Source organism: Rhipicephalus microplus, chromosome 3 (genome assembly GCF_043290135.1).
Source record: "Rhipicephalus microplus isolate Deutch F79 chromosome 3, USDA_Rmic, whole genome shotgun sequence".
Taxonomy (NCBI): Eukaryota; Metazoa; Arthropoda; class Arachnida; order Ixodida; family Ixodidae; genus Rhipicephalus; species Rhipicephalus microplus.
In genome coordinates this window covers 122,590,510-122,603,470 of record NC_134702.1, presented here as the reverse complement: position 1 = coordinate 122,603,470, position 12,961 = coordinate 122,590,510, and the positions used below count along the sequence as shown (strand labels likewise).

Here is a 12,961-nt window from a genome sequence, read left to right as displayed (position 1 = left end):
AAGTGAGTGCCAAGTCGAGGTATACCTTTACTCACTAGCAAAAATGGTTATTCGCTGGTCATTTATTTCAGTGCAAGTCGCATTGGAAGCGGACCCTAAATCATATAGCCGCTGCTTCGGCAGTAAAGTTGAATCTTTCAGAACCGAGCTCAATCATCGGGCAGCACTTTTGTTCTAATTTTTCACACTTTAATTAGATTTTGACCAAAACACTAGAGAAAGCCTAAGGTATATCAGCCCAGCATATTTTTATATGATATTAGGCAAACAATAGCAAAGAAATAGTGCAAAGAACGGCATTTCGCGTCTTTCTATTCTAGAGGCTCCTGAAGCGACCAGATCAATACCCCTCAAGTTCTTCTTACGGGGTTTTCAAAAGCACTGGACTTATGGCGATGAATCGTAGACATCTTATAGGCTAAAAAGCCGTATTTGTAAAAACTTACAAACATCAAGTACAATTACAGCTTCAAGCGAGCAGTTTTGCTTCGAAGCTTGATGTTCTACAATACATTTCTTCAGAACGTTTGATAGGCGCTAGCCAGCTCTTTTTGTAGAACATTAAGGTGTTTTGTTCTTTCTTATTTGTTATTTCTTCTCGGTGCACATGAAAGTATTGGGTGAGCCAATAAGTCCTCCTGCTTTATGGACGTTTCACTGAAGTCAATTTGAACCTGAGTATATTTTAATAAAAATGAAGGTCAATCTGTTAGGTCAATTCTAAAAAAATCACTTTGCATTAAATACCTAGTGAATATCGTCAGTGTACATTGTTAACGTTTTCTTGATCATTATTTGTTCTATCCTCATTGAACTAATGTATTTGATGTTTGGGCGGGTAATATACCTGCAGATTCAGCTAACATGTTTTTTACATATTTTTCTTTACAACAGTGGTTACACCTCAGATGGTAGAAGAGGTGAAGCAACTGGCGTTTCGAATCAAGGATGTCTTCATTGAAGCCGTGCAATCTTCAAGCTGGCTCCTTCGCAGTGTTCGAACGCGATTATTTCAGAAGTTCAAGGAAATCGATGTCCTAGTAGGAAGCCCAGGAGATCAATTGGAACCCAAGTTCGTCAAACGTTTTTATGGTCAGTACTATACGCTTAGGCAGCAGTGCCGGAGACATTAAAGATCAGCAATTAAAATTATTTATTCCTCGTGACAATAACGTGACATAATATAGAAATTGCTATTTGAAGAACAAAACAGTTAAACGCAGTTGGCAAGGCGAAATTGTTCGTGGCACTAAATACACTAGTGTAAAGTTGTTTTTGGTCATTCTGCGTGCCACATTCGTGGCAGGGCATTAAAATCAGTAGCTGAATAAACTGAATGTGCTATTTTACTTCATACGGCTCGCGATAGCAAATGTATGATCTAGTCTAGAATAGAAGAACAGAACAGTGGTGTATTATTCAAAACTCATGAGGCGATGATTGGAAACATGCTGTTTCATGCCAATGCCTCATGTTTCTCTCCTATCTGATAACGGTAGAAACCTGTTTCAGTCATGTGTTGAGAATTAACCAAGCTCGTATTTTTGAAATCCTTCCATCAACTATGGCTAGAGACCTGAATCACTTCTGTCCCATCATCAACTTCATCCCATTTGACTTCAAAACAACTGTTTGGGTATAAGCGGCGGAATATTGCAGGTTTCTACAAGTAAAAAAAACAAATGCAGAACCAAAAGCTAGGCTAAATTCCATGAAAAAGTAAAGCACGCCTAGGTATCTTCAACTTCTAGAACTGTGCTAATCAAAACCAGGCTATTGTGTATTGCATCGACTCAAAAAGGCAGTTTTCAATCAAGAACGAGTGACAGACTCACTAAAAAAAACTCTATTCTAAAATAAAATAGGTGCACTTTCTTCCTTCTTTTTGCCTCTTAGTGACTTTTTATTAGTTTAGCACTACAGTATCATGTCCTCTGTTCGCTCCAACACGGTACTTGAAATAAAATACACATGAATTTAAGATATTGGGCACCTAACTATTCTCAAAAGAAGAAAAAAGTAGTCCGAAACGGCGTGGCGTAAAATGAACTGGAACACTTTTCAAGGTCTTCAATAGATGTCAAGAAAGGGAAAACATTGATCACAGTTCAGACGAGTACACTTTCTGGCAGGAGGGGCAACTCGATCTTCCAAACTAGTAATCTTCATTGCACCCCTGCGACGAAGTACGGCACCGATGCAAGCGCACGAAATATGTTATTACTATCGCCAACTACTGCTATACTGTACATTTGAATTGCTTTACATCTATTTCACAAGCTAATGCACGCTCAAATAAAATAAGCAATTTGCTGTTTTAGAAAATAAAAACGGCTCATTCACGTAGCGCAGCATCGGACTGCAGATAGTTCATGAAAGTTGCTTTTCTTTGACAATATTCACACAAATATACTGCTCACCTTAATTTGGGGATCCAGTTTGATCGTAATGCTAACACATGTTTTTAGTAACAGCATGATCATTTCGGAATCTTCAACTAGCGAACTGTTTTGAACGCAGAATAATCATCTGCTAAGAGTTTTCGCTACTAAAGTGAAATACAGCCGTGTAATCAGTGTTTACTTTCTATCCAGTGCACAATATAGAGCCACAGTTTTTATCTCAATGTGATACGGCAATAATAACCTGCAGTGCGCTTCCTGTAAAACAAATATCAAAAGGCCCAAACTGGCCCGAATCGCTTTGGACGAGGAGAGATCGCTTACAGCAGATTAAATTTTAGGTAGTTCACTAAATGACAAGACTTACTGATTTATTGTGTATTTTAGTTTTTTGCTACACAAGGAATGCGGTTTTTGTATAGAAAGATGACGTTTGGTGGCGCCAACCCAAGATAAAGAAGTTTTTGGCTTTCGCCATCTTCTTCTATTCTGGATGACTTCAATACAGAAGTTTATCTGGTGTGCGGAAACAAAGAAACAGATGACAGTGAATTCAGCAGCTCCTCTTGAGATGGTTTTTTCAGCTCGGAAGTGAGCATCGCGGGTGCTCACTAGTGAAGTTGTACTTTGCGTTATTCCGCTCTTTGAAATTTCTCACCTAATCGTGTATCTTCACTGGTGAAAGAGCCTGAAGACGCTTAGTCATCACAATGAAAGAATTATGTGGTGTCTTAAACTCTTATATTGGGTCAAAATTTTTAGCTACACATATCTGGTTTAAGATGTTTTTAGAAGTACATTTTGTTGTGTATATTTGACTAAACATGTGGTAGAACATTCTATCACATGCATTAGCTGATTTTCCGTCCATTCACACTCGACGTCAAGAATACAAAGTAGGCAGTTTTGGTCGGGGAACTTTTCAAAATATTGAGACGTAAGTACTTGGGTGTTGCAAAGTGCGAGTGCATGTGAGCTCAAAGCCTGTTGTAAAAATATACACCAAATCACGGTAGAGTTCGAGCTCAGACAGGTTTTTTATACTAATACGGAACAAATGCTCAGAACTCAATGAAAGGCAGCTGTTTTTTATTTCATTAGGTGCCATTCAGTGGTCTTTTATTAGGTTCCGAGGCAAGCTCCAAGCTGACATTGTTAAATAATGTCACTTCTCTGAAAGTAAAAAAAAAAAACTACTAGGCATTGATTGCCTTCTAAATCTTTTTCTTCAGCCATTGTCCCATTCGTCATACTGATGATGCCACCGCAGGTCTTCATTATTCATCGTTAGATAGCGAAACTTGTGCACATCCAACGAAAGATCTCATGCTGCAATAATCTTTTCAACAGAAACAACACGCAGGTGTTCTTGTGTATCTTCTATGCAATGTAAGTTTCACATACTCATATGTGTTCAATTGCATGCGCAGAAGCCCTTCCTGACGTGCCATTCAACCGACTCTTCCCCTCATGGATACAAGGTCGTCGAATAAACACTCACTATCGCTGGAAAGACCAGAAAACTAAGTTTTACGACGAGGAGAAGGTCACTGCCTTTTTCATGGGCTTAAATACCGCAGTAATGCCTACAGCACAACTTCTTCGTCCATTCTTTTACGAGTACGGACCATCCGCACTTAAATTTGGGGGAATAGGAACGGTAAGCACTTATTTAGTTTTGCATAAGACATCAAGCATGCTGAACTTCGTGCCTGTTCTCCTGACTGTACTCACAAGTGCTATCGTACTGCTGTAGTAAACCATGTGCGGGTGTTTACATACAAAAGAAGAAAGTCACAAAAATGAAAGCACTTTCATTCTGAAAAACAGCTCAAAAAGTTGCTCCGAGAATAAACCCCGCTTTGCGCTGATGTATTCTCACATCGAACTGCTTCTTCCCGCAGTCAGGAACGTGCTGCGAGCAGTAATTGACCACGCCATTTAGTGACGAAAATAATCCTTCAAGATTCCGGTAAATGCGTGTCAGTGCGAGTGCGAGTGCTCGAATTGTACCGAGGGTCCGCGAACACAGTCCACGGCTCCAGTGGAGAAAATACCGCAGCTACAAGAACGGCGGAAAAAAGGACGGCAGAGAAGGAGACACTGCGTACAAAAGGCGCTAGCTTGAGAGCCGTTCGAGCAGTCACCCCTGAGGAAGAGACCAAATCGGTCACGAAAACATCGGGTCAGTTTAAAGTGTTTGATTTTAACGCTAGAAATTGATATAAAAGGAGGTCGAATGTTTGCGTTTTCGTTTTAGTTTTCACCCAGCCAGAGAGGTCTGCATGGAGTACGCTTACCTTTAAATAATGAAGACTTAGACGAAAGCGCAACTTCAACACCTAACTTGTATCTTCATTAGTACCCGGGCAAGTTGCGATCGGCGAATGATAGTCCGCGATAAGCGACTACATCAGTCATACTACGGTAGCTTGTACAACAATGTTTCATAATTGTTGAACTTAGTAATGCGGTAATTGAACTCCGTAATGTGCAGTTCAGGTTGGGCATGTACAAAAGCCCTGCGGACGCAGTATACCATAAGAACTGGTTGAACCTTCGTAGAGCTGCGGGAGACTACCAGATGAAGCTGTATAAAAGCAACAGTACACCCACCGTTAAATGGTGTACGTTTTTCGTGTTTCACAGCATAATACTAACTTTCTCTTCAGGAACGGAACCACCACGCACAACATTAGGCGACCGCAACCGAAGATGCACGCTTTCTCCAAGCGCGCATTCACAATTGACAAATGCAGTAAAAACAAAAACGCCAGAGTGGCAAGAAAACCACGACCGAGCGAGTGGAAGATGTTCACATTCATTCTGGCCCGTCCCGCCGCTACTGACGTCGCTATCTTCAAATACAATTCGATTTTTTCTTCTTTCGAAGCTGTAAAGTTTGTTCAGAATTCTAGTTATTCACAGCTCGCACCTTTTCAAACTTTGTTTTGGGAGATAGCCAGGCAAAAACAACACGAGTGCACGCACCGGTTGCGGCGGTGGCAGATATCAGATGGCTGTACACTAACGTGAGTCACGTTAAAGCATGCCGACTCGCCGCTGCTGCACTGTTTTTTCAGAGTTCTCGGCTATCGCTCTCTATGAACGTGCCCTTGTTCAGGCTGTCAAGCTCCGCCAAGCTGCAAGGGTAGTTTGCAATTGGAGCCAATCCGAGCCACCTCCGACGCTTTTGCCGCTAAGTTGAATCTGCAGCAGGCTGGTTATATCACGTGCATTCATCTAGCGCAGTCAAAGCCGTGAAGCGGAAACCAGACCCGCTTTTGCATGGCGGGAAAGTTCGTCTCGGACCAATTCTTGCGTGCTGGCTGCGTGGCATGGTTTTCGGGCCGCTTGGTCTGCTAAACGAGCCAGTTTGTGGAGAGTTTGGGCGCTTTCGCTCTCTTCGACGCCAAGTGTGAATGCGTCCTAACGCTTAACTAGACACGTGAGATACACCAAGAAACGTTGAATAGTAAGAGAGGAGGCGTCGTCGCCACCGGCCACTGTTTGACCGTAGCCGCTACGGCTATCCACGGCCTCCGGTCGCAGAGCGCAGACGAACAGCGCCGAAACCTAGCCGCGTAATATGAGGGATGTCACGGTGTCTTCCCTCGAAATGTGCTACAGTATGTGCAGGTGACCAATGCAAAATGCATATTTCTTTCTTTAGATTTGTCTATCGTTAAAGGGGCATCAAATAGAAACTCATAAAGAACCCGGCCATCATGCCCCTTATTTCACACTTCTTTAATGGTATACCACAGCACATTCAGTTGGCGTCATCACTGTCTCGTGCCTTTTACTGGAAGTACGTGTGCACGCATACAGCCTGTTGTAACCACTCGTGTTGTTCAGTCTTCCTTGGTGATTCGTCTCTGCGCTTATTCGTTATGAAAACACAGAGCACGCGAACATTCCAAATAGGAGATCGCTTTTCTGCCCACCACCACCTTCGCTCCTTCATCTAGCATACCTCTGGATGCGCTCTTTAAGTATTTATTCAAGCGAAGAAAGGCGACACCTTGGACGCGTTTTATGCACAGTAATTACGAAAAACGTGCCATGTAAGACATGGCTTATCTCAATTTTTGATGGCGTGAACCACACGAGACACATTCTTTCTATGGTTTTACTTTATGTCAAATCGTGGTTCTCGATACAAAGCGTTTCACACAGTGCCATTATACTTTTATCGACATATACACGCAACGTGCAGTGTGTGTTGGGGGGGGGAGAGTATGAGAAAGGCCAACTTTTCGATAATCATCAGCATCTAATCAAAACCTTCATTCATAAGAACATCAAAAGTGTTTATTGTACGCAAAGATGCACAAACATCTAGTTTCAAGTTCCTTCAAGTACTACTGTTGTTATGTTGTTACACGTGAGAGGTATTTCTTTTGTACTAGCGAATTATTACCTTATTCAATCTCACGGCATCACGACCCTAGTCCGTACCCCAATCTTGTACACAAGAGGATTCAGTCACGCTCTGCATACAGCGAGCTGAAGAATACGTTGGTGACATGAAATATAGCACGTCACTAAGACGAACACAGTAGGTGGTGAGAAGGTGAACTTGGTCACCCAGAAAATCGAGGGGGTGAGGAGAGAGCCGCACAGGTGAAGAGCTTGTATTTTTCCTACGAACGTGCATTTGTCTTAATATTATCATGCCAGATAATGTGAGCATTCTGAGAGAAGGGGTCTCCTTTGTACGACAGACGGCGTAAATGATCCGGCATGATTAGTACTCCAAGTAATATTCAACAATACCAGGGCTTCAGCAAACAGTAGCACCAAGCGTATACTACGGAGTGGTTGCCCAAGCCGTCATACCAGTATTTTTAAAGACGATAGCCTTTTTGGGGGACCTTCGACGGAAAACGTTTGGTCTGTCTAATGGTCTGTTTGTCTATCTGCCTGCCTGCCTGCCTGCCTGTCTGTCTGTCTGTCTGTCTGTCTGTCTGTCTGTCTGTCTGTCTGTCTGTCTGTCTGTCTGTCTGTCTGTCTGTACATTTGTCTGTTTGTCCTTCATTAATCATACTTCAAACGGCATCAAACGGCTGACTCCATCCACAGCACCCACCAATAATGCTTAAGGTTTAGCGTTCAGAGTTGTGCGATTGTCAATCAAAAAGAAATAATTGTTCATATCTGAGGTGCCGTAACAACACGTCGATGTTTTGTGTGTCTGCCTTCATACTGGAAGAGGCACACACCACTCTAAGGACTGTAGCGTTAATCGCGCTGCGCTGACAGTGCAACGCGATGCTCAAAAAGTTGTTTCCAACGCTTCGCTACGACGACACGGTGGTGGCACCTGCCCGTCGCTTTGCGTTCTACATCTTATCACCTACAAGACAGGAGTGCATACTTCTCAGCGGACGCGCACGCTTTCATTTTTGAAAATAACTGCCAGAGGGTACTCGTGTTTAACGTGCCTCGATGTGCTTGTTTGCCTCCACTACACGCTCGAGGCACTCTAACGCAACGCCTCTAGAATACCATTCACCAATTCTCTTGCGCAGAACATCGAATGAACTTTTTTTTTCACTCTCTCCAGACGCAGGACTATCATCTTTCAACGACATTAGCAGTGTAAGATGCAGATTTGGGGCCAATTTTTTTTGCCACTTTCAAGCAATGCTCAAGTTTGTGCAGTCGCTAGGAACCGCGACGCGAAAAGTCGTATTTTTTTTTTGCTTCTACGCGCTCTGTTAGTAAAGTGAGCATTCTCGAAACCAGTCCCTGGTGTCCTAAATTTCGAAATGACCATTTTGTTTTCTTTATGCGCACAGAGTGTGCTGTTCAACCTAGCAAGCACGCGAATACTATTCCACTTCAAAAAAACTATGCCTACATGGACATTTTGAATAGTGACTGATGAATTGCTATTGCTCTAAATTGCTGGTACACCGGGATAAACTGCGTTGTATATTACCTATCGCACGTTTTTATTGCAGAAAATAGGCCACACGCTGATGCGGGGATTCGATGACGCACATTTGGGAAGCGAGTTTTGGAAAGCTAAAGATGTGAAAAAAGAATACACTAAGAGGGTGCTCTGCTTGAAAAGATCGTACAGATCAATTGTAAGTATTGTTACTTTTTTCTGTTGTTTTTAGCACAATTATGCACAAAATTATGGTGTGCCAGCTATCGCACAAAACTTTCTTAAAGAACAGAGAAACGGAGAGAGGCCAAGCTGATCTGGTACCTACTGTCACGCACTAGAGGCCACGGAGACAAGAAAACAAGAACAGTGAGACAGTAAGATGCGAATGTCTACTGTCATCGAAAGACTGATACTCCTTGTTTTTGCCTTCTTCGCCTGTTTTGGCTGGCCAAGGCTTGGCGCCTCAGAACACCGGGTGGCGATGTTATTCCCAGTGCATTAGAAATCCACTACATATTTTTCGTTAAAGCTTTTAAATAATCAGGCACCGTGTTGGTTGTATCTTCACGAATAGTCACTATATTGTGATAATGTCAATGAGGCACATACAGCCTTGTCAAAAGTATATGTCTGTGTTGTTTCCAAAACGCGCATATTTAACTATATCATTTATTTCATATACTTCATTCCATTTAGCGTTACAGAAGGTGCTACTTAAGAATAATAACGCAACTCTTACGTGACGCATGATAGGACTACTGGGGATGTGAGCAGGGAAGGGATTCCATCCAGGTGTTGTTTTATGTACGCAGGATTGAAAATATATGTTGGTCTGGAAGAACGCCACCCACACTTTGAAGCTGCTGCTGACACGAGATTGAACTCAGTCAGGGGTCTCTCAAACGTTTGTAATATATATAGTGTGGGTATTAATTAGGCACATTTATTTTCCTCACACAAGTTTATCATCATGAGTGGTCGTCGTCTTCACCTGGTGTGGGAATTTGGCTTGCCTGGGTTCTGAGCTTTAAGTGTGGTCACTTCATCGTGTCTTCTGTGCCTAATAAGGGTTGCCTTCTCCATTGCATCACAAGTGGGGAAGTGTGCTCAGCGATCTTCCGTCCCCTTCCAGCACACTGTACCTCCTAGACCTCTGTTCAGGTGGTCGTCTGTACCAGGTGTCCAGACATGCCTCAGGACGAGCAAATCGGCGCTCCTGAATCTGCCTCATGGCCTCGGCTACGACGGCCTATCCATCGTGGATTATCACTGCACACCAGCGTGATATGACCACGTTCAGCGGACTTCGAAGTGAAGATGTAGAGGATTCGTTGGAACAGTTCAATCGAGCGAGTCGCACCAACATCTGAGATGTTTCTGCCAAGCCTCGCCATGTTTAATTCTATCTGACAAGCGTAGCAAAAACGTGGTTGTTTCTTCATGCAACGCACATCACGCCGCGGACACATTTCAAGCAACAGCTTCGCCACATCTTCGGAACTCTGGCGGTTCGTTCAGCCCTCGCGAAGAAGGCACTGGATGCTCGCAAGCAACAACGCGATGAGTCTTAACCTCGTACATAGAAGATGTATTTGCTCTCTGTCACCTTTCAGCCCATTGACGCCCGAATTAGAGAGGGTCCGCCATCTATCGAAAAGGATCGGCATGGTCACGTTCGATGCCATGGTCATACAAAACCGGACCACAGTCACTGACATTGTTGGCATGTGTTAACTCTGCGAGAAACTTGAGTCCCGACGGTTACCGTTGGACAGACCTGAAAACACCACCACGACTGATTCCTTATTGCGTGCTATGATCCTGGCATATATACGGGAAAAGGTCGAATCTTTCGGCTTCTCAGTTTCCACCCTCCAACACTTTTTTGCGCGACGTTATCAGAAGGGAGTTGGCGTCCATGACCAGGCCAGCACGTGTAGACTCTCCGGTACCTCGACTCCAGCCGACGTACGCAAAAGTCCTCGCTGGTTCACCACCCGTCGTACAACCGATGCCTGCACACTCGACGCCTGTCCACCTGGCTTCGATGACTCCGAATGCGCCTAGCCAGCCCTTTCACCCATCATAGCGGCAGCCTCGCCTGATATGTTATTACTGCGGCTATCGGGTCCGATTGCATGCTTCTGTCGGAAGCGTCAGCAGGAGGAGCGTCGTGGATTCGGCCCCTACGAGCAGGATGATGGGACAGGCGGCATCACTTTCCAACGCCTACTTATGACCCGCTTCTACTGCGCTCCCCGTCGCCAACTGGGACATCCGACACCATTCCTCCTTATTGCTCTACTATATGACACTCACCATCACTCTTCCGCCACTCTACGTCTCCATTGTGACCTGTCTCGCAATTCACCAACCAACGCCCATAAAAGTCACCTCTGCAGCTTTTGAAGGAAAAGCTGCAGCGAACGAAAAGACAAATTTCTTCAGTGTGTCCATATATTACGATATCTGTTTTAATAGAAGATGTGTACGCGGACGCTTCAGTAGACAGTTGAGCTTGCTTGTCTGTGATTGATCGTTCCTTGTGCTCACGTCTGCAAAATGTCGCCGCCTCTTCTGATGAGCCTACACTGCTTGCTGCTTAATGGTATGGTATTAGACCTGCCTATATATGCACCACTCGGGTTTTCATTGCTGGTCTTTTCCATTTTGTACAATTGTTCGTGCTGCGTGCCTTTGCCCACCAGCTTATAACAGTCTGGTATTTTTTAAGGACGATAGTCTTTTTTGAAGACCTTCGGCGCGAAAATTTTGATCTGCCCGTCTGTCTGTCGGTTTGTACACTTGTCTGTTTGTCCGTCCTTAACTGTACCCTAAACGGCACCAAAGTGGCCAAACGATTCTCCAAGCGGCCGACCCCATCCGCAGCACCGACCAATAATGCTCAAGGTTCAGTGTTCATACTTGTGCAATTGTCTATTAAAAAGCAATAATTGGGGATATTTGAAGCACCTTAACAACACGCAAATATTATGTATGTGTATTTTTTACTAGAAAAGGAACACATAGGTATTTCTAAGAACCGTAGCGTTTATCACGCTGCGCTGACCTTGGAACGCACACAAAAAATCAAGTGTTTTCAACGCTTTGCTAAGAGGACACAGTGGTGACACCTACGCGTCACCTTGCATTCTACACCTTATCACCTCAGACACCGATTTACACGCCGCGCGCTTCAATTTTTAGGATAACTGCCAGATAGCGCTCATGTCTGACGTGTGACGCGACTTGATGCGCTCGTTCGCCTCCACTCCATGCTCGAGGCACTCTAACGCAGTACCTTCAGAATACAATTAACCAATTTTCTTGCACAGAACATCAAATAAACGTTTTGTTCACTCTGTCCAGATGCAAGACTATCGTCTTTCGACATTTGCTGTGTACCATGTAGATACGGAGCCAATTTTTGGTCTACGACAAACGCTTCCATCTGCTGTCAAGAAAATGTTCATATGATGGAAACGGACTATCCCTTTATGCGGACGACAAGCACGTTTACGTGCTCACTGCGGAAGATGCCGAGCTACAACCTGGTCATCAGCGAGTAGTTACCACCGCTTCTAACATCATCCACTCTGCTGACGTGTTTGTACAACCATATGCGCGCCGTCTCAAAAGAGGTATTGCCTTTGGTTCAGATCTTGTGACAATGGCTCTGGACATTTATGCGCTACAAACCAGACGTCTGAGAACATTCTCATTACTAAAGGCCCCACAATGGCTTGCGTTACCGAATTCCAACCTGTCTGTGTTGTCCCGCTTATGCCAGGGTGTTCCGACTTTTAAGCTATTAGACGTTCATCGTGCATTCCTGCTCTTGATGCGACCATTAGTCCAGAGTTGACCTCTTCACAGAGTTGCTTGCCATGCAACATAACCATAGGAGATTGTTTGATGCCCAATCCTCATCTCTGGGACAGACGTTGATTATCACACATCAAATCGAGACCGATGGCTTTTTCCTTGTAGCCATCGACCATATCGCGAATCTTCATATGTGCGCGAGGTCCTTAAGCAAAATGTTACCGGCATGCTGCAACGGAACGTTATACGTCCTTCCGCGAGTCCTTGGTCATCTCCCGTTGTTTTAGTGAAGAAAGAAAAGTGGCTCCGTGTGATTTCGCATGAAATACAAGGCACCTAATATATTTACCCTCAAGGATGTTTACCCCGTGCCGTGTATAGACGATGCTTTGGATTCACTGCATGGTGCCGAGTACTTCTCAAGCCGACCCTGCGTTCGGGTAATTGGTAAATACCCATGCACGAGGACAACAAAGAGAAGACAGCATTTCCAACACCAGATGGGCTGAACGAATTCAACGTCAAGCCATTCGGTTTTTTCAATGCTTCAGCAACATTTGAGCGGATGATCGACACTTTTTTACGATGGTTGAAAAAGAAGACTTGCTTGTGCTATTTAAACGATATTGTTATTTTATCGTCAACCTTTCCTCAGCATTTTTAACGGCTGGACGATGTTCTCACGTGCCTCGCGAACACAGTCCTTCACCTGAACACCAAGAAGCACCGTTTTGCGAACAAGACAAATAAAGTGTTTGGCTAAACTATGAGCAAGGATGGTATTCGCCCGAATCCAGACAAGATTTGCGCTGTCCAACACTTTCCGCGTCCT

At 44.1% G+C, this 12,961-nt stretch overlaps 1 long non-coding RNA gene across 1 annotated transcript; it reads left to right on the top strand.

Annotated features, from left to right (window-relative positions):
• The first annotated feature begins 910 nt into the window (after nucleotides 1-910).
• LOC142803325 (uncharacterized) lies at nucleotides 911-8,494 on the top strand. The gene is made up of 3 exons (XR_012894058.1): nucleotides 911-1,092; nucleotides 3,833-4,062; nucleotides 8,372-8,494. It is a non-coding gene; the product is annotated as an uncharacterized LOC142803325 (long non-coding RNA).
• The last annotated feature ends 4,467 nt before the right edge of the window (nucleotides 8,495-12,961 follow it).